Raw genomic sequence first — 22,772 nt, forward strand, 5'->3', positions numbered from 1 at the left:
TGATCTTATATCATCCTTCACAAAAATTGACATGATTCGAATTTAAATCAAAAGACAATTCTATAAAATCAAGTACGATCAAAACTTATAGAATTCAAGTAAAATTATTATTCCTCTATACAATTTTATGCATTATTAAATATTTTGATGATATATTGTTTTATTGGATTACTAATTTGACAATTTTATCCAAATATCACTAAAAACACTATTCTAACACCCCTTTTCGAATATGTATCAAACTAGCACCCTTTCTGAAAAAATTATAAGGAGGCGTGTTTCACAAAACGAGCCTTCCTGATGTGCCTGAAAGGTGCATCCTACAGGGCGAGCTTTCCCCAGGTTTTTACTGAGGTTGCACACCAGTTAGAAGGTTTGTCTAGGGATGAGCATTGGATGGGCATGGGTTGGGTTTGGGTCAGGTTTCAGTCAATCTGACCAGACCCGAAAATTTTTACATCATTCGCCCAACCTGAAAAATATATAACTTTCACCTGACCTGACTTTTGAGATAAAATCTGAACTCGATCCGATCCGACCCGACCCAAAATAATAATAAAAATATTATTTTTATTCAATAAAAAATAATAATTTAATTGAAAAAAATAATATATAGAGGGGTATTATTGTAATTATTCGTAAATATATAAAGTAAAATTATTTTTTGGGTCGGGTCAGATATTTTTCACCCTAAACCGGAATCTGATCCGAACCCAAATTTAAAAAAGTGACTTGATTGGGTCGAGTTAGGTCGAATCAGAACCCGTCGGGTTCGGGTCCCGTGCCCATCCCTAGGTGTGTCCTCCAGGGCCAGCCTTCATGGGTTCTCGAGTACCAATTGAGATGTGTGTTTTTGGGAGAGCATCTTCCCTTGTTGTCCAACTTACCCGCCTAAACCCATTTTCCTCCCCTATATAAACCATCTCCTCAACTATTCACACCAAAATTATCTTAATCTCATCTTTCTCTTTATAGTTTCTTTCAAATATAATTTTTTGATTTTGAAGCTAAGCAGAAGTCCCAACAAGTTAAACAAAGGTTGAGAAAACCCTCAATATAATTACTAGTTACACAACGTAAAATCTCAGCTAATATATCATTTGGGAGATAAGATAATGAATATTTATATAACATTGCAATAAATGATTTTTTATGAAGATCAGAATGAAAATGATAGAGAACAAATGAAGTAGTGAGGACCATAATTTACAACTAATATATATTGTCTTTTTATGCTTAATAGTTCCTCGACTGGGAATAGTAGTTGTGCATATAATTGACTAAGAAAAGCAAAGATTCTATGACAGTAAAAAAGAAGACTCTTCTCACAAGAAGCGTTTTCACCTTTTGCAAAGAATCTTTAACAATAAAAGGGAAAACTATTTTCACAAGTAACACTTTCAGCTTTTGCAGAGAATCTCTATCATGTCAAATGGACTCATCCTATCAAACATATGAGGTGTGGACGTGAATAGTTCCCCAACTAGGAACAAAAACTTTGCATATAATTGACTGAATAAACAAAGAATCTATGATAATAAAAGAGGAAACCCTTCTCACAAGAAACACTTTCACTTTTTGTAAAGAATCTTTGACAATAAAAGGGAAGCCTATTTTCACAAGAGGTCCTTTTATAGAAAATCTCTGTCATGTCAAACGGTCTCATCCCATCAGACATAGGAGGTGTTGACATGAATAGTTCCCGATTGCAGACAACAACTGTGCATATAATTGACTTAATAATACAAAGAATATCTGACAAAAAAGAGAAGACTCTTTGTTTTTCACAAGAAGCGCTTTCAACTTTTGCATGGAATCTCTCCCATTTCATAGTCTCTCATCCCATCAGACATAGGAGATGTTAAAGTGAATAGTTACCCGAATGGGAACATCATCTTTTTTTTTTCTATTCATTTTAATACTCAAACTCTCGTTCTCATCCCTAAAAAATGGGTTGTATTTTTGTTGTTGTTTATTACGATTGACAAATTCGTCAATCTAAAGTGCGAGTTATTTTCAAATCAGAGCATTATATCACCCTATCCTTCAATAGAAAAATCACTCTTGAGGAGTTAATCACAAAAATTTTCTTAAAAGTTAATGTTAAAAGTATTAGAGACTATCTTCACTTCAATACAACTTTTCTACTGAACTTTTTCCATTAACATATACATGATTTTATCTCTCCAACGATGATGATGTTGCTATGGTGGTTGATGCTCACAATGAAAATTCAGAAGCTCTTATAGAGATGTATGCTACATTTGTTGAAGTTTTGTGTTGTTCGTAGTATGTCATTATGCTCTTATTATGGGGGTTGACTCATTAAGTTGATCGAGCTGAAAGCCCAACTTAAATAATCTACAATGATTTCACATCATTATTGGAAACTTCACCCCGTGTTGGCATGCCATCAAGTTTAATGGGTAGACATTCATCAACAAATGCTTACAATCTCTACCGATGTGGCTCCACGAACAATCCATATTGCAATATCCCTTGCATTTCAAGAGGAAAATATTCATCTGTCAACTTCTTCGACCTTAACATAGAATTACCATCGACACAACAGTTTTTTCAAAACCCATATGACATTATACATTCAAGTTTAATGCGAAGGCATTCATCTGCCAACTTCTTGGACCTTAATATCGAGATACCATTGACACAACATTCTGTACAAAACTCATATGTCACTATGCCTTCAAGTTCAAGAGGAAGACATTCATCTGCCAACTTGTTCAACTTGAACATCAGATTGACAAATGATTATTCATCTCTACCAGAAGAACTACTTTATGAGCTAGGTGCATATGTTGCTAAGATAAGATTATTCGTTGAACCAGAACCACCACAATTTAACATTGAATCCAATGATGGAATGTATAAAGTTCTCTTAAATACGACACAAACTAAACCTCCAACACATATGTATGAAGTAGGCTTTGATGCAATGTACGAGCTAGAATTTTCAGATATACCTAATGTTGGGGATTGTAGATTTAATTCAACAGTAAATGATAACGAGTTATATATTGGAATAAAGTTCACATCTAAAGATGAAACAATGATTGCAATTAATAATTATAGTATTCGTAATTCAGTTCACTCTAGAGTCAATCGATATACTAATAAAAAGTATGTTTGTCACTGTGTCCAACGTGATAACGATTGTAATTGGATGGTTTGTGCATCAAATAGGAAAAACAACATATGAAAACTAACAAGATACAATGGTCCTTATATTATGCAAGAGGGATCAATCAGGATTATCCTAACTTAGATTCTAACATTATTTGTCAAGCCACCATGTTCATGGTCAAAGCAAGCTCTCACATAGCTATTGTAGTGTTGTTTTTGCTATACAATTACAATATGGGTACATTATCTCATACAGAAAAGCATGGAAGGTAAAACAAAATTTCATTATAAAACTTTATGATAAGTGGGATTCATCTTACAATGAAATACCTAGTTGGTTTAATGTAACACAAAGACTCAATCTTAGAATAACAGTTGAGTTCGAAACTCGACATGCATACGAGAATGAACGGGTGGTTCGAGATGAATGTTAATTTTACCGTATTTTTTGGACTTACCCACAGTGTATTGATACGGTGAAAAACTAAAAATCGGTGGTCCAAATTGATGGTAAATTCTTGTATGGAAAATAAAAGCAAATTTTATTATAGGTATTTGTCCAAGATGCTAACCGCAATATTCTTTCTATTGTATTTGCCTTTGTTGATGGAGAAGATACATAGTCTTGGGCTTTTTTCCTGAAAAATTTATGCTTACATGTTGTCACGAATGATGATATACACATCGTTTAAGACCGCAGAGTTGTGAAAAACGTAGCAATGAACTCTTTGGGAAGAATATGTAAACCCTCACATGTCCAACATCGTTATTGTATCTAACATATTGCTACAAACTACCATGAAAAATTTAAGAAGAATGATGAATGCCAATTAGTTATATATGCTTGAGTATGCTACTTTTTCAATTTCATTTCTTAATAATTTTCATTTTATTTATTTCCACTTGACTCTAGCTAGTACATATAGCTTATGTTATTGACTCTTACCTCAAAGGTTTGAGTCTATGCTTCAAGAGTTGTAAGGAAAAAATGAGCAATGATACAATTATATCAGAACCATCAACAAAGAAATGTGGACAAATACATAAGATGATGGATATCGATATAATCATATGAAAACTAACTTGGTTGAGGATATCAATTCAACCTTAAAGGGGACACATCATTTACCTATAATTGTTTTGGTTAAAACGCCATATTTTCGTTTGGGTAAGCTTTTTGCAAAGCTCGGGGGACAAGCTCTTAGTTGGATGCAAAACAACCATGTTTATCACCCAAGATTAGTAGCATATCTACAAGAGAAAAAAAATTGCATCATCAAATGCAATGTTGGTGACAAATTTTTCTCGTACCCAATGAATTATTTCGTGTACCAAAAAGGCAATAACCTCTTCAAGAGATTGAATCTAACCCTTTCAGAGTTAATCTACAAAAAAGGTAGTGTGGTTATGACTTTTTTCATGCTCTAAAGGATCCATGATCTCATGTCATAACAGCTTGCTCACATTCTCATTTGAACTATAAAAGTTATGTTGCTCTCATCTACCAGCTTTCGCAAGTATTCAAATTATATATGAATTTGAGTTCCCCGTAAGTAACAAAAAAATCACAAATGAGATTCAGACTTGACTTACAATTATATCATATATGTTGTTATTAAATGAGTCAGGTCGTCCAAAATCCACTCGAATTCATTGTGATATGGATATTCGAGAGGCGTTAAAAGAACCTAAAAGATGTGGGCTTGTAGAAACCTAGACCGCAATAAGAAAAAATATCCATCTCTTTTATCATCACTCAACTATTGACCATTAATTATGTAATTGTATTTTTTAATATTTGAATTTATGTGATTTTATTTTCTTGTATAATCTTTTATTCTATTTAATGTATTTTTATTTTATATTTTATCATATAAATATTAATAATTTTATATATTTTATTTTAATTAGGGTTTTATTCTACGATTTAGGTTTATATTTTAGTTTATAAATTAAGATTTGCATTTTAGTGTTTAATGATTACACTTTAAGGTTAACATTTTTAGGGTTAATGGTTTACAATTTATAAGGTTTAATGTATGGGATTAATGGTTTATATTATTTTCAGTTCAAGGTTTAGTTATTGTGGTTAAGATTTCTAATTTTAACCTAACCCTAAAGCATTTTAACATAAAAAACCATTAAATCACTCAATCAAACTCTAACCCTAAATCGAGAATGGTTTTAAATAAGAATGGTCTTTTTAGGAAAAAAGCTTTCAGGGACTAAACCCTAAACTCTAAGCCATGAATGGTTTTAAATAAGAAAGCTCATCTTCGGAAAAGAACTTCAAGGAAAAGACTCTCCCTATACGACACACATTCCTTGTGTACCGTCACTTTAGTTAAACTCTGAAAAAGTTCAGTCTTGTAGGATAACTTTCAATCATAACAGAAAGGTTCGTTTTTGTTAAACACGCCTCTTTATATTTTTGTCAGAAATAATACATGTATAATGATGTTTTTTATTTTTTGGATGATATTTGGATAAAATTACCTACTAATTTTTCATAAAATTATACGTTAAAAAAACCTATAAGGGGAAAAAAAGCAACAAGTTGCCACTTGCTTTCCAATAAGCTTCGGAAATGGGCATGCCCATGTCCACGACCTTAGCCTTATCTTTTTAGACAATGTAAAAACAAAAAAATAAAAATAAAAGGAAGAAAACCCCGACAATTATTTTCTTATATTGTCGTTATTTTTCATTAATTTTTACGCCCAATATAGACCTAATAGTTTTAAATACGCCACAAAATCATAATTCTAATAAATGCAAAAAGATATGGCACTGACATTTAATATACCCATCATATTATATTGGTTTAAGGGTCATTTTTGTCCTTGTAGTAGGTCTAATTTATCATTTTCATCTATATCGTATTTTTACGTCAATTTAACCATCGGAGTTGTTTAAATGCATTATTTTATACCTTATCCCAAACTTAAAATTCTAAATTTTAAATTTTAAATTAAGGTTTAGGGTCTATGATTTATGATTTAGAATTTATTAGATCATAGTTTAAGATTTAGGGTTTATAATTTAGAGTTTTAAGTTAGGGATATGATATAGAATGATGCAATTGAGTAACTTCAAATGTTAAATTAATGTGAAAATACGATATAATTTCTTCTGCCATTTATATTTGGAAGAAAATACTTAGAGATATATGAATATGAACTAAAAGGAGTTCTGAAACATGGGTTTGAGACTTTGGAGTAAGAAAATTTTGTAGATTTTTGCATAATTGACCCATTTTAGGGTATTTTGTACAATTTTTAAACAACATTAAAGAATTAATAGTTATAATTCAAAAGTTTAGTGATGAAACTAAAAACTTTTATAACTGGATGACTAAATAGAAATATGCTGAAAATGAGTGACTTAAAAAGTAGTTTATCCAAACTAAAAACAACACAAATTTTCTAAACAATTATATATTGAAAAAAAAGCTTGGACCAAAGGAAAAGGCCAAAGTAGTTCTAAAAGGAGTGTACGCAATGCGCGTGGATAAACGCGCGACAATGATGGAGCGCAAGGTAAAGAATCATAGCTTTGATAGGCTAATACGCACCACGTGCACCGGTAGCGTGCGAGAATTAAACACTCCTTGTCAATTTGTGTATTAAATAATATATCTAAACATAAAGTTTTATATTTAGTATAATTCTGAATTTCATCCTTACATTTTATGAAAGTTGAGAAATGAATCCGTTACTAATTCGTTCATCGCGCTTTACTTGAATTCAGGAATTAATTCGTAGTAAATTTGACTTGAGGAGTTAATAATTTTCAAAGTGATAATATTTACATGTCACAAAAAATTTAACAATTTTAAAAAACTTGATTAATTCTCAGTTTTTATAAAATAACAAGAATCAAAGTTTGATAAATTAAAAAAAAAGATACTAATCACATTAGTTTCATAAACTAGAGGATGAAATTCACAATTATACCTTTCTTTGGAAAAAGGAAGAAAAATAAAAGCTGTTGCCTTTGAGTATCGACGAAAGCTTCGAGGGAGAGAGAATTGTGAAAATGTTCATTATCTTATTAAAGCTTTGAAACCCAATGCTTCGAATTTGATTGGTTCGAGGGAAAACGAAAGAAAAAAGAAATGGAACCGCCGCCAGCGGAGGAGCTTTTGAGGAAGATTCAAGAACTAGAAGTGGGACATGCGAATCTCAAGCAAGAAATGTGCAGGTTGAAACAATCTGGTGGTGAGTCAAAGCCCAACTCAACTCGTCAAAGATCCCACTCTACTTCCCCTCAGCGCCGCCGATTACTCGGGAACTCGGCGGCGGCGGCGGCTTATTGGAAGAAAACTTCGGGTCCGATTCGACATTCTTCGCCGTTGCAAAGAGAGAGCAGTGGAAATGAAACCTTTAATGGAAGCAACGGCGGCACTGGCGCCGGCAACGGAGGAGGAGGAAAAACCGGACCGGCCGCAGTTAATTTCACTAACAACCAGTATTTAAATATATTACAGTCTATGGGTCAATCTGTTCATATATTTGATCTTAGTGCCCGTATAATTTATTGGTAAGTGAACAAAAAAGGGGTTTTCTGTTCTTGAATTATTCAGTTCCAAATTCTTGTTTGTCCCTAAAATTACTTAATTCAGAATCTGGCTCAATCTTCAAGCATTATCATTTTTTTTTGAATTTGGTTTTTTTTTTTAAATTTTGTGTATGTTTTGCAGGAATCGGGCTGCTGAGAAACTATATGGTTATTCAGCTGCAGAAGCTTTAGGGCAAGCTGTCATTGAGCTTCTTGTTGATCCTAGGGACTTTTCTGCAGCTCAGGATATAGTTCATCGGGTTTTAATGGGTGAGAGTTGGAGCGGACAATTTCCGGTTAGGAATAAAATCGGGGATCGGTTTCCGGCTGTTGCGACTGATACTCCGTTTTACGATGACGACGGTTCGTTGGTCGGAGTCATTTGTGTTTCCACCGATTCTCGGCCTTTTCAAGACATGAAAGCTGGATTAGCAGCTGAAAGACAAGTCGAAGGCGAGTCTGCGTTTAGCCGGGGTAAAAATGCGGTCTCGGCTAAGCTTGGTCTTGATCCTCAGCAGCCTTTGCAAACTGCAATCGCGTCAAAAATTACGAATTTGGTATTAATTCCTTAAGTTTTGTATGTGTTGTGTTTGGATTTATGTTTGTTTATTTACTTTTATTGTAGTTTGGCATTTTGTTTGATTGTTGAGGATCATGAATGCAGGCGTCCAAGGTGAGCAACAAAGTGAAGTCGAAAATTAGGACGGGAGAGAATTGTTCTGATCATGAAGGGGGAAGAGGAGATAGTCATTATTCCAATCACGGTTTGTCCGATGCGGTTCTTTCTGATCATAAAGAAGATGCAACTTCCAGTGGAGCCAGCACACCTAGGGGAGATGTACACCCTTCTGCATTTGGTGTATTTTTGCCTTTTGACGAGAAGTCCCCGGTGAAAACCTCTAGAGATTCCGGTGACGAGAGTGAAGGAAAACCCGCAATCCAAAAGATTATGACCATAATTGGTAAGAAAGGGATATCATGGCCTTGGAAAGGGAATGATCCAGAAGGATCAGAGGCTAGAACTGCACGTTTCGTGTGGCCTTGGTTGGGTGACGATCAAGAGAATGAAACGTTTCAACCAAAGAACCCATATTCTGGTACAAAAACTGAAGGCCATACTAACGAGAGCAATAGACCCGGCAATAATGAGGCATCGGGTTCCTGGTCATCTGTTAATGTTAACAGCACAAGCAGTGCCAGCAGCTGCGGTAGTATCGGAAGTAGTGCTGTTAATAGAGTTGATATAGACAGTGACTGTTAGATTACGAAATCTTGTGGGAAGACTTGACAATTGGGGAGCAAATCGGGCAAGGTAATTTCTTTTGAGTTCAACGAGACATGAAGGAATTGTCAACTTGTTAATAACTAGAACCATTACTTTATGCTTAAAACTTTAACACTGATTCTACTCTCTTTGTCCTTTTTGGATGTGTACATCAAAACACATGAATGAGAAGCCGAATGTCCGCTAGACGATCATGTCAATGGCCGGAGATTACTTTGTATTTGTTCTTTTGTGATTACTTCTCTGTTTTTGTCGCAGGTTCATGTGGAACTGTGTATCATGGTCTGTGGTATGGATCGGTATGTTCTCCTTTCAATGCTTTCACTTTTGAGAGAATTTACAATCACATTATAGATGAACGTATATTTAAGTCTTGGGATATTATGTACCATGATTTGACCTTTTTTGCATCTAATGCGTAAATAGAGTTTGCGTAAAACAGAAAGATGGTGACTTGAATTCCCATCAGCCGATATTCACACTTGTGGCTAATTCCCGTTCATGGAAGTTGTGCTTTTCGATGCATTAGTCGTTGTACACTTTAGTTATTTATTCGCATCAAATGACAAATGGTCGGGAGTTCGTGTGAATAAACCGTATTCATGTTGTTGCAGGATGTTGCCGTCAAGGTGTTCTCAAAGCAGGAATATTCAGATGATGTGATACTTTCCTTTAGACAGGAGGTGTGCTTTATTTGTAAATTACTTTTCTCTCGTTTACGTATTTAATCGTATGTTGCATTGCTATTTTTTTTTTTTTGATAGAAAGGCCCCATTAAAATCCTCCTTCAATCCCTCCATGTTATGAGAGTAACATGAAGGAACAACGAAGGAGGAAAAGAGAGCCAAGAAAACTTTTATTCATAATAACCAGATTACAAGCTTGAACAAACTCCTACACTTCCAACGGAAGAACATAAAACTTAACACAAACATCCAACAAAACAGGGAGGAACAATTCCTGTTAAACAACACAACTATAACCAAAATCACCCTATCCCATCTTTAGCAAGTTTATCAGCTTCCCAGTTTGCCGCCCTTGAAGTATGCCTAAAAATAATATCCTTTCCAATCAAAAGTGAAATTATGTCCTTCACCAAGGATAGATGCAAATGAGGGGTTAGACCCGGATTCTGAATCCACTTCAGAGCGTTAGAAGAGTCTGATTCCAAGATAACTCTTTGATTTGCGACAAAATCCAACTCCTCCATAAGACAAATCCCTCTTTTGATAGCCAACAGCTCAGCCAAAATAGGAGGACCACCCCCTACTGCTTCAGAAACCACTGAAGCAATAGACCTCTGCTATCTCGAAACAGACCACCAATACCTCCTTTTTCCCAACCCGAAACCATCGCTCCATCAACATTTAACTTTAGAAACCCCTCCGGTGGAGGAACCCAGCAAGCAGGTTGAGAGCAAACCTTTCTTGATCTACCAATCGAGTCAGCAATTTTCAAGTCACCTACTAGAGAATCTAGAGGAATACCCACATCCTTGAAATGAGCACTAAACCAGGAAGCCACTCTAAATCTAACAATGAAAGATAATCTGACCAAATCCAGCTTGCCTTTCTGAAAGATAATCTCATTTCTACATTTCCATACTGACCACATCACTGCCCTAGGAATGAATCTCCAAATCAAAGAGTTAGTCATTAAATCATCCCACAAATTAGAAATTCCATTGTACGCTTTGGAGTCACCAATGACACATCCCACATTTTCAAGAAGGAGGACCACAGACCCCACACAACCTACAATGCAGAAACAGATGAGAAACTGATTCCACCTCCCTACCACACAGAACACAACGTTGGTCAACAATCTCTGCAACACCTCTCTTACTAACTCCTCTTTAACCGGTACTCTATGTTGTACTAGTTGCCAGACAAACAATTCCACCCTTGGAGGAGCTAAACCAGACCAAATAATCTTATCCAATTCACTTGATTTGCTCAGAATCACGTTGTACATAAAAAGCTTTTATACAAGATTTAGCTGTAAAATTTCCTTCACCATTCCCTAACCAAATCCAACAATCATCTGCAATGGGAAAAGGAGAGGTATTATTCAACATAGAAATCAATTGCATCCACTGTTCTACTTCCCAATCAGCCAATTCCTTCTCATTTGGATGTCCACACCCAACCCGAAGCATTCTGTTCCTAACTCTTTCACTTTACCCGATTTATTAATTGAGAGAACATAAAGTCTAGGAAACAACGATTTGAGGGGAACATCACCCAACCATACATCATTCCAAACTGCACATCTTCCCCTTTCCCCGCCTTCAAACGCATATTCCTTTTAAGACATTCTCCAAAATCATCACTATTGAAGAAGTTTTTCACCACACCTTTCCAAATCCACGATGCACGAGCTGGCACCGAATTGTCCAAAATAATAGATTTGGGATCCAAATTGTAGGCGGCACAAATCACTTTCTTCACCAAGATTCTTTTCAGAAGAAAACTTCCAAACCCATTTTCCTAATAAAGCTCGGTTCAAAAGTGCTAGATTAGGGACCCCTAGACCTCCCATATATCTTGGTTTAGAGATCGACTTCCAATTGACCCAATGGATTTTCTTCTTATCAATCGAATCCCCCCACAGAAATGAAGCCATGATAGAGTTAAGTTTGAGTATCACCGAAGCTGGGATTCTGAACATAGACATAAATAGACCGGAAGAGAGCATAGCACCGATTTGACCAAAACCACTCTTCCCGCTACCGATAGAGAATTAGCTATCCAACCAGTCAATTTAGCATTAAATCTCGCCACTATCGGATCCCACATAGCAGCCGAATTCCTCTTGTAACCCAGAGGCAGACCTAAATATTCAGATGGAAGATATCCAACCGAGCAGCCAATAACTTCAGCCCAATTAGTTAGCTCCCCTTCTTCACATTGATTCCAAAAATCCTGCTCTTACCTAGATTTAACTTCAGCCCCACCAGAAGTTCATAAATCAGTAACACTCTTCTAATATTCCTCAACTCACGAATGGAACCTTTGCTGAAAATTATAAGATCATCCGCAAATTGAAGATGTGACAACTTGAATGCTCGGTCCTGCAGTCCTAACTCGAACCCCGAAAACAATCCCATATCTACTGCTTTAGATAACAGTAAATGCAACAATTCCGTAGCCAAATTGAAAAGCATAGGTGAAAGTGAACAGCCCTGTCTTAACCCTCTGGCAATATGAAATTTCTCCGTTGGAGATCCATTTAACAAGATCGAAATCTCAGCAGTTGACATGCACTGGAACATCCACGACCGCACTTTTCACCAAACCCCATTTTGCTCATAATCTGAATTAAAATTTTCCAATCTACCGAATCATAAGCTCTCATAAAATCCACCTTGAAAACTACTCCCTTCAGCCCTCTCTTCCTCCAAAAATCAATACTCTCATTTGCAATGAAAGAGCAAAAGATATTCCTCCCCGGAATAAAAGCAAATTGGGACTGACTTATAATATCGTTGAGATACAAACTCAATCTTCTAGCTAAGACCTTATAGATGACTTTATAAAGACCTCCCTAGGCTAATTGGCCTAAACTCTTCCAATCCCTCCGGATTTGCCTTCTTGGAATAAGAGAAATGAAGGAGAAGTTAACCTCCGGCTCCCAAACCTTTCCCACGTAGAAATCCCTAAAAAACCTCATCATATCATCCTTCAAATTAGGCCAGAACTTCTTAAAAAATCCTAAGTCAGACCATCCGGACCCGGCTTGTTGATATCTGAATGGGCAATAGCTTCCCAAACTTCCTCTTCAGAAAAAGGCTTCTCCAAAGCTAAACGCTGACCTTCGGACAACTTGAAAATCCAGATTTAATTCCTCTGCCTCCAGGGTGTTTGTTTTGATACAACCCCTTGAAAAACTCCACCACTGAAGCTTTTACTGACCTGGGTCTTCACAACTTCACCATCAACTTTGATAGCTTTTATGTAGTTTATCCTCCCTCTAATTGCTGCACTCTGATGGAAAAACCTTGTGTTCTTATCCCCCTCCAATCTCCATTTCAATCTAGACTTTTGCATCCAAATTGATTCTTCCTTTTTTTGTAACTCCCATAATTCTCTCTTTGCTTCAACAATAGAATTCATTGACACCAAAGAAGACCCTTGTTGCAATTTTATTTCCATATCCTGTATCTCAGTCTCCAAGGTTCTGATTCTGCTTGGTAATTGGAGAAAACCCTTACCAGCCCAATTTATTGCGACATCCTTCACCCGGTTAAGAGTTTTGGAAATGGGTCTCGAGTTTTCCTGTGTACCCCGATTGAACAGTTCTTTTGTCAACAGTTCACTAAACCCTTCCTCCTCCAACATATAATTAAACAATCTAAACGGCTTTGGCCCCCAATTGCACTCCCTATTCTCCACTTCCGAATGGTGCTGCTCATAGCTTTGCTTTTGCTTTGAAGGTATCTCTGATGAAAAGACTTAGGCATCCAAATGTTCTGTTGTTCATGGGAGCCGTGACTTCACCTCAACATCTCTGTATTGTCACGGAGTTCCTTCCACGGTTCGATCTCTTCTTCCTTTCTGAATTTTCTTTTATGCTTAAACTCTTTTTATCGTAAATTTCACGTTGCATATCTATCGCTTTACGGAACGTTTTTCCCTTATAATAATTCATGTTTAGTTATTTCTAGGCTTGGAGAATGCTTATATTCATGTTTCTTATGCAGTGGAAGTTTGTTTCGCTTACTACAGAGAAATACTACCAAATTAGAATGGAGACGGCGTGTTCATATGGCTTTGGATATTGTGAGTATCAAGTAGACTTGAACGTTTTTGTTTTTTCAATTTCATGATAATTCTCCGGTCGCCATGTCTGCATCTGTTTTTGTTTCATCCGTGCATGCTGCATTACTGGAGTGGCCCTTCCCTGTGTCAATTCATCTTATTATTTGAACTTTACAGGCCCGGGGCATGACTTATCTTCATCATTGCAATCCACCTATCATTCATCGTGATTTGAAGTCGTCGAATCTCCTAGTCGATAAGAATTGGACCGTGAAGGTATGCCTCTAGATATGTTCATCTTTATTTATTTTTAATGCAAATCCGGTTTTAGTTTGCTTCAGGGTTTCAAGGATAACTTTTGTACTTTTGGTAAACAGGTTGGTGATTTCGGTTTGTCGCGTCTCAAGCATGAAACTTATCTCACCACAAAAACCGGGAAAGGAACGGTATTTATCGAAAACTTCATTAGCTTCATCAACAATTATCGTGAGGATGTTGGTTGACTTATAAATACATATTCTTTTTGTAGCCTCAATGGATGGCACCGGAAGTTCTTCGAAATGAGCCCTCAGACGAGAAGTATGTCCTTCCCCTAAATCGTACCCCCCTTCCTATCATTCACCTTTCTCTCACTGCATTTTATGGGAGCTTGCTACCGAGAAGATACCCTGGGAAAATCTCAACTCAATGCAGGTATAGTTTTCGTAAAATAAGATTTAACTCATTCGTCTTGTGATTCTCGCGTATATGAACGGAAGTTAGTTTTAGTATATTTGCAGGTGATCGGAGCTGTGGGGTTCATGAATCAACGGCTAGAAATTCCAAGGAGTTGATCAACGGTGGTCGTCCATAATCGAAGTTGCTGGCAAAGGTGCTGTTCTCCTTGTAATGTTTAATTCCTTCTTTTTTTTCTGGATCCGACTCTTAAAGTTTAGCTGTAGTTTCCGAGTTCGAAATGATAGACCGAGTGTCATATGGTGTTATCGAGCATGCCATTATGACTCGGACTTGGCAACTTCGGATTTGCAATATCTTTAGCTAAATTGCTCGATCATCTTTAGTTGTTTACTGATACATGGAACAACTTTTCCAAAGCAGCGATCCACAATGCCGGCCAACGTTCCAGGAACTACTGGAAAAGCTTAAAGATCTTCAAAGACAGTACACGATCCAATTTCAGCAACTCGTAATTCGGCCGGGATGGCTCTCAAAGGATTCATGAATTGAACGTACTTTGTTACCAGTTCAATTCTTTTCCTTCAAGCAAAAGCTGTAAAAGCACGGGCAAGGGACAGATCTTTTGCCAACGTTTACACCCATTGTTGTTCAGTCGTCGGCTTCGACTTTTACGGGGACTTGGCAAGGCGAAACTCGGGCCGGACGAAGAAAGGAGGCATATGTCGGCACCATGTGAGTTTTTATTTGCCCAGGTTTAGTTGTTGAGATTATTGTTAATGGTGCTGTGTGATTAGGTTCATGTTAGGACCACCAAGTGAAGATGTACATAACACTGAAAGAAAAAACAAAAAGTCGATATTGTAGTAATAGAGAGAGTGAAGACATCATTCGTCTTGCATCGTTTATTATAATTCCACTGTTTAATGAACAAATGCTTCTTTTGAAGAGTACAGGGACTGGCGGCATAATTAAACCATAATTTAAAAGCTCATTAATGTGAGTGGAAATTTGAGTCAATTTGACTGTGAATCTTTTAAAAGGACAAACATTATATAAATAAGGGCTAAGGTTGTATGTACATTATTGGCTGTGGAGGTTCCACAATATCGACAGTGTTGTCAATGTGGACACCACCATGGCGGCTGACCTATGAAATTCCACACAGAAATTGTTATATTGAGACCTAGAGTGTACTTTCACGTATGTATGTTCGATACGAGTATAATTAAAGTTTAACTCGTATCGAATATATGTTGGATGCATACGGTTGACACAATTATATAAGGAAAATGAAGAGTCAAGCTGACGATCTTCGACATGATCGACGAGTTTATCGAAGACTTTGCTCTCTTAAAAATCTTTAGAGTCGACGACTCGGTCAACGTCGTTGTTTCCGACTTCCATTGTTTTGCTAATTTTGCTTGTAGGCATGTAAACGAACACGAACAAAGGTATATTCTTGTCAGTTCGTTTAACTTTAACCAAATAAAAGAACGAACACGAACAAAAAATTTCTTGTTCATGTTTCTTTGTCAAGGAATGTAGCTTGTTCGTGTTCGTTCATTTAAATGATAAACGAACACAAATGAACGAACATAAATGAAAGGATGTAAACGAACATTAACTAACACAAACAAACGACGAACACAATAAATGAACATAACTGAATTTTAAGATTATATTTTATTTAATTGTTTTGAGCTTTTTTATTTATATTTAAAATTAATTGAATTTTTAAAATATTTTTGGGTATCAGATTAAAATTTATTGAGTTTTAATATTTTAAATGGGTCTAGAGAGATTGGAGAAAACATAAATGAACGCACATAACGAAACATAAATGACAAACATATTACCGAACATTCACGAACGTAAATGAATTAACGAACCTCCGTTCATGTTCATTTATTGAATTAAATGAACACAAAATCTTGTTCGTGTTCGTTTATTTAATAAATAAAACGAACATAAACGAACTTTCCGCCGAACGATTCACTGAACGTTTGGTTTGTTTACGGACCTATTTGCTTGACTGTATGGTAAAGGGGAGAGCCCTTGTATGGTAAAGGGGAGAGCCCACCATGAGCAGGCTGAGCAACAAACAGCTTCAAAACTAAAAGCGACACCGGTGTCAATAGATATAACTAAAATATATTTTTATTATATTTTAATCGACATGTTAACGTTCATTCTAGATGGACATCAAATTTTCAATGAAAAATGACGAGTTTGAAATATATGAATAGTTAACCGACCATTTTATAACTTTTAATAGTCAGATGACTCAACAAAACAATGTTTATAGTTGAATTATCATTTTATAACTTTTAATAGTTATATAAATTAATAAAATAATATTCTATAGTCGAATAATCATTTGATTACGTTACCCTAAATTTTATTTAAAAATAATGAAGAATCTTGTTCGACCCATTTGCAATTTGAAGAGACGCCTGGAAATCTCTACAGTAAAAGGCCGAGGAAGAGTCTCATTCCCCGATTTTATTACACGACAATCCTCACGTGAGCTATGGCGACAAGTCGACAACCTACCATTCAAACCGAGTAAAACTACAATCTAACACTTAAAAAATAAAAAAGGGTTAATTCCATCAAAAGTCCCTAAATATAGGTCATTTTTAAATGGTTTGGGGGTGATTCTCGATAGCATATGTGGGAGACATGGCCCCACTAAAATTTAAAAAATTATAATTTTGATCCTTAATATTTAAAAAAAATTAATTTGATCCCAAAAAATTTTAAAAATTTAAATTAAGCTTTAAATCTTTTGAGTATTTTTAATTAAATTTCTCTCATAATTTTTAATAATTCTCATTAAGTCTCTCAGATTTTCAAAAAATTTAGATAAGCCCCATTTTTTGGAAAAAATGGTGAACTGAACCCTTGAAAATTTTTAATTTAAATCTCTAAACTTTTTAAAAATTTAATTTGGCCCCAGAATCTATCACCAAGTTCCACCATTGGCTAACAACAATATGCATGCACCCTACACAGACAACTATTCAAACCTGAAATTTATAAAGAAAATAACTTTCCTTTCTACCATTGATATCACTTAATGAGTTAAGATCATATTCAAAATTAGTCTTAAATTTTAACATTATAATATAATTTTTAGAATATATGTTGGATATGGTGTATTTAGAAAAAAAATACATTAGAAAAAATAAAAAAACTCAGGTACCAGAGATTGAACAAAAACGTCACTCCATACGTAACGATCAAATAGAAAAAATCCACGTGGCACCTCTCAAAGCCGTGCTTTTGAGACTCCAATTTAACGTGGTCCCACGTGCGTATCTCTATAAAAGAAGACTTCAAAAATCAACGCTGCAACCTAAGCCATAGGAAAAGAGATTTACCAAAAAAAAATGTGCCCGTCGGAGAGAAACTTAAATCGGCCGAAGAACGGAGTTCCGGAGACAGATTTCAGATCGGCATTCGAATTCCTCGACGCCGACCGAGACGGAAAGATCAGCAGAGACGATCTGAGGAGATTTTACGCCGGATTTCCAACGGTTTCAACGAGGAAGACGACGAAATGATCGGGACGATGATTTCGTTGGCGGATCTGAACAAGGATGGTTGGTGGAGTACGAGGAGTTCGAACGCGTTTTGGGAGGGCATAAGAAGAAGGGTTCATCGGGTTATGGTGTGATGGAAGATGTGTTTAAGGTGATGGATAAAGATGGAGATGGGAGATTGAGCCACGAGGATTTGAAGAGCTATATGAAGTGGGCTGGGTTTTCGGCTTCCGATGAAGATATTAAGGCCATGATTAGATTCGGCGGTGGTGACGGCGACAATGGTGTTACTTTTCATGGTTTGCTCAACATTTTGGCCGTTGATTTTTCTGGGTAATTTTTCTTTTGTTATTGAGACGATGGATTAAATCAATAATTGTTGGAGAAAAAAATGAAAAATTATGCTGTTGTTCATTTTTTTGGTAATTTCCTATTTTTAATATATGTTTTTTATTTTCTTCTCTAAATTATTTTTTTCATTAAGTTTAGGTAAGTATAAGGATGAATAAAACTCGATGAGTCGAAAATTTGATTTTTTTCGACTAGTTTTGATTTTAAAAAAGTTGATTTGAAATGACCTAGAGTTGTCATTTTATAAACTTAATTCGATTTGAAAAAATTTTAAGTTTAAATCGAATTGTAAAATACAGTTCGAATAAATAAAAAATTTTAGTAATTAGTAGATAGATTTTTAAGATTGAGTCGAAATCCCTCAATTCAATATATATGCATCACGTATGAAATAAATAGTATACTGTATTTTTTATCAAAATTTACTCATGAATTGATTATCATATATGTGTATTGTATATGATCATAAGAAAATCATTTAAATTAAAATCAAATCATAATATTAATATATTATAATTAAATTTAAACACAAATTCAAAAATTCGACTCGACCCAAAATTTTAAGTCAACTTCGAATTATAAAATAGAATTAGTCAACTCGAATAGCTCGAATTTTTTTTACTCGACTTGATCAAACGCTCACCCCTACAAGGCAATATTTGTTTAAAGATAACTCTTAACCATTGATATTGAACACACTCTTGACATTCTTTTTCTTGGGTATCAAATTTCAAGACCTGAGAAAAAACAACAATTTATTTATTATTGAAGGCGTTCGGTTCGTGCATTCTGCTAAATAATAATGCGTCCGTCAAACAATTTGAGTTTAATCTATTTATTGATTTATTTAAATTTTATAATTTAAATATTAATGATCTATGAATAAATAATTGCATTATTTGGCATTTGTTTAAATTTTTTAACTTTTATTAAATGATTTTCAATTGTTTGATTAAAATGTGTAATAATAAAAAATTAGTGTATTTCAACAAATAAAAATATATTATATTTTAAAGTATATATATATATATATTATTTTAGTCTTAATATTTTATTTTTTTTAATTTGAAATGACCTTAAGAACATCTTAACTAAAGGGAATATGGTTCGTAAATTGTACTTAACTTATCATAGTTTATCTCATAAGAAGGATCACGTAAGAAGGATGGAGGCCGCAGAAATGAGAATGCTTCGATGGGTATGTGGTAGGACTCTGTGGGACATGACACTAAACTCTGCAATTAGGATGTCATTGGGGGTGGTGCCTGTATCCGAAAAATTGAGGGAGGAAAGACTACGGTGGTTTGGGCATATCTTTAGGCGACAACTGACGGATGCGGTCAGAAGGGTAGAGTCGATTACTGTCGACGGTGCCAGAAGGAGAGGAAGACCAAGGCGAAGGTGGGAATACTATTTGAGAGATGATTTGAAGGATTTAGCCATTACTGAGTACATGACCTCTGATAGGAAAGTGTGGAGACTGAAGACCAGGGTAGCTGAGTAGTGCAGGTCACAGACATAGGGTGTAACATCTCTGTCCTCTTTTTAATGCCTTTGTAATATTTTCCATGACTTATACTTTATATATGTTTTCTGTCATTATAATTTATGAAGGCTTAGAACTAGAGTAACTGAGTAGTGTTGCCTTAATTTAGGTTTTTAACCCATTAGACTTTATTCCTTCTCGTAGCTTGCTACCGTTGACTATTATGTATCATTCTCTTCAGGTTCCCTCTTTTTAAATTTAGTCGGGTCTTACGTTTCTGTCTATATGCAGAGATTTTAATGCAGTGATTTATTTACAATGATTACTTCTCATTACAGTCGTGCATATAAGATGGCATATGAAGACTGTTCAACTATGTATTTATTTATTTATTTATTTATACATGCATTGCATTTTATCTTTATCTTTAATTTTGTGACTGCCGGAGGTCTTCCGGTCTCCACGGAACAACCTGGCGTTGGGGGTAGCCTACTACCCTACCTCCCCTTACCCCATTACACATGAGAATAGGGTTTTGTTGTTGTTGAATTGTTGTGTGTGGTTGACCCATGGTATGACTTCAGTTTTGATTAATTGACTATTAAAAAGTTTAGGGTAAATTACAAATTTCATCAAAAGTTTTCAATTTTCTCACTAAACTTAATACATTGAGGTTTTTTCTGTCTCTCTCCTATTTTGATCATTTTACCGTTAAATAGTCAATGAAAATGATGTCGTTTAAAAAAAATAATTTTTTACTAAAACGACGTCGTTTTGCATCTATATAACAATCCATTTAAACGTCTTTAACTATTTAGCGACCGAGTGACAAAAAAACTCAATATATTAAGTTTAATGAAGAAATTGAAAAGATTTAAAGTATAGTGAGTGAAATAGAATAAAGAATAAATTTCAGTTAACAAATTTATAATTTACCCAAAATTTTAATGGAAACTTGAAAATATAAAAGGATTTAAATATATTATAGTCTACTTCTAGGCTAAGTCTATATCGACTATCTTAACTATTCACACTACGAATTTTTTTAATTAAATTTTAATTTTATACCTATTTTTATATATCATATATTAAAAAATTAAGAAAATAATCTCAATTACTTATTTTCACTTCTCAAACGATTTTAAAGATTATATTATACATAAATTGATCCTAATTCATATATATATATATATATATATATTATATATATATATATATATATATATTCTTTTGCTAATTTGTTTATTTTCTAAAAAATTATCCATGTTTAATATTAAACAAAATATTACAACAAGAAAACATTTTAAATATGAGATTCAAATAAATTATGAAAATATGATTAATTAAAGTTTAGTTCAGTTAATAAAATTTACAACAATAATGATTAAATAAATTATATATTAATTATTTTTGGTATTAAATCTTTTTTTTTTCTAAATATATGCGTGGAAACAAGTTCCACTTGGGAGATCTACGCGTTATCCGGAGTAGAGAGCACTAATTGGTTAACTCTGATAATGATTGGATGTTTTCTATCCCAAATGGTTAATAAATATTTGGATAAACTACGTAAATGGTCACTGATGTTTGAGTAAATTTTTGTTTTCATCATTGATGTCACAAATTGATCACTCAACGTTAACAGCCGTTACCGTGGGTAACGAAAAACTGACATGACGTGTTTATTGCTGATTTGGTACCGTTTGAGTACTATTTTGACCTACCCTTACATCTCCATCGCTTTGAAGAAACACGACGATGGGGTTCTTGACTTAGATAATTTCCGTGAAAATTCAATAAATTTATTAACATAATTCTATTTTTTATTAGTCCATTACAAACAGAAAAATAAAGATTTTGGTTCTCACTAAATGTTGTAGAAGATAAAATTATAGATTTATTCAGTTTGATCGAAGATCCCATTCATAACATTAACGAAAATCAAAAAAAATTCGAAAGTATTTTTTTAAGAGTTATTCTAAGAATCCAAATGGTACTGAATTCATTGAGTGGTTTTGGTAGTTGAAGATGTATCGTGTTTGAACAATTGCGTCTATAGGATGTAAATGTTATCAATCGGCATCGCAACAACAACAGAAAAACGACATAGACGTCGTCAGGGAGGTGATGATGATGGATCCAACAACAAAGGGGTAAATTGATGTTTTATCCTTGATCTATTTTAGGTTTACAAAAGATCCATGAATAGTAGTTTATCCCTGAAATAAAAGTGACCATTTGTGAAGTTTGCCAGTAAAATAACATGGGTTAACTACAATCTTAGTCCTTGAAGTCTCTAAAGTTTCCAAAATTGAAACTTTTAGAATTTAATGTCCAAAATAAAGAGAAGAAATAGTTAGTGATGAATGGTGTAATTTACCAATTTTAACAACATGAATTAAAAGAATCATTAGTCAATGACAGAAAATATTGGTAAAATGGCCACAATAAGTTTTTTTTTTTTCGAGTTGAAAGTTCACATTGATCCAAAAAATAGGATGGAGATCATATTGATTTTTTTTAGAAAGTTTAGGGACCTCGGGTGTCTTTTACTTTAAAAATATTATAACATCTACAGAGTAATAAAAACATCCAACGATAGAAGACCGACGGCAGATTGAAGAAGATAATAATGAAAATTGCAAAAGTGGATGTAATTTCCTTGCAAAAAAAACCATTTGGGGGACCAAATTAGAATTTCAAAATAAACGGAGGCTAATATTTATCGAATATTCTTTCCACAACTTAATTTCTTGGTAAATTCCATTTTGTAATGGAAAAAAGTGATTGGAGCTTCAGCAGGCGATCACATCTACTGCAAAAGAAGGGAGGCCTCTATGACCACCATAGTTTGCTTCTCCTCCTCCTCAAAATTTTTTTTATGATAAAAAATAACTTTTATTATTATATTAGATTTAATTTATCACTTTCGTCTCTATTATATTTTCACATTAATTTATCCTTAA

General features: G+C 34.5%; 2 pseudogenes; both read left to right on the top strand.

Moving 5' to 3' along the window:
* Positions 1 to 325: 325 nt before the first annotated feature.
* Positions 326 to 18,368, top strand: LOC120175241 (annotated as a pseudogene).
* Positions 7,153 to 15,374, top strand: LOC120175242 (annotated as a pseudogene).
* Positions 18,369 to 22,772: the final 4,404 nt, after the last annotated feature.

The sequence above is a fragment of the Hibiscus syriacus genome, unplaced genomic scaffold, assembly GCF_006381635.1.
Source record: "Hibiscus syriacus cultivar Baekdansim isolate YM2019G1 unplaced genomic scaffold, ASM638163v2 tig00112159_pilon, whole genome shotgun sequence".
Classification (NCBI taxonomy): Eukaryota; Viridiplantae; Streptophyta; class Magnoliopsida; order Malvales; family Malvaceae; genus Hibiscus; species Hibiscus syriacus.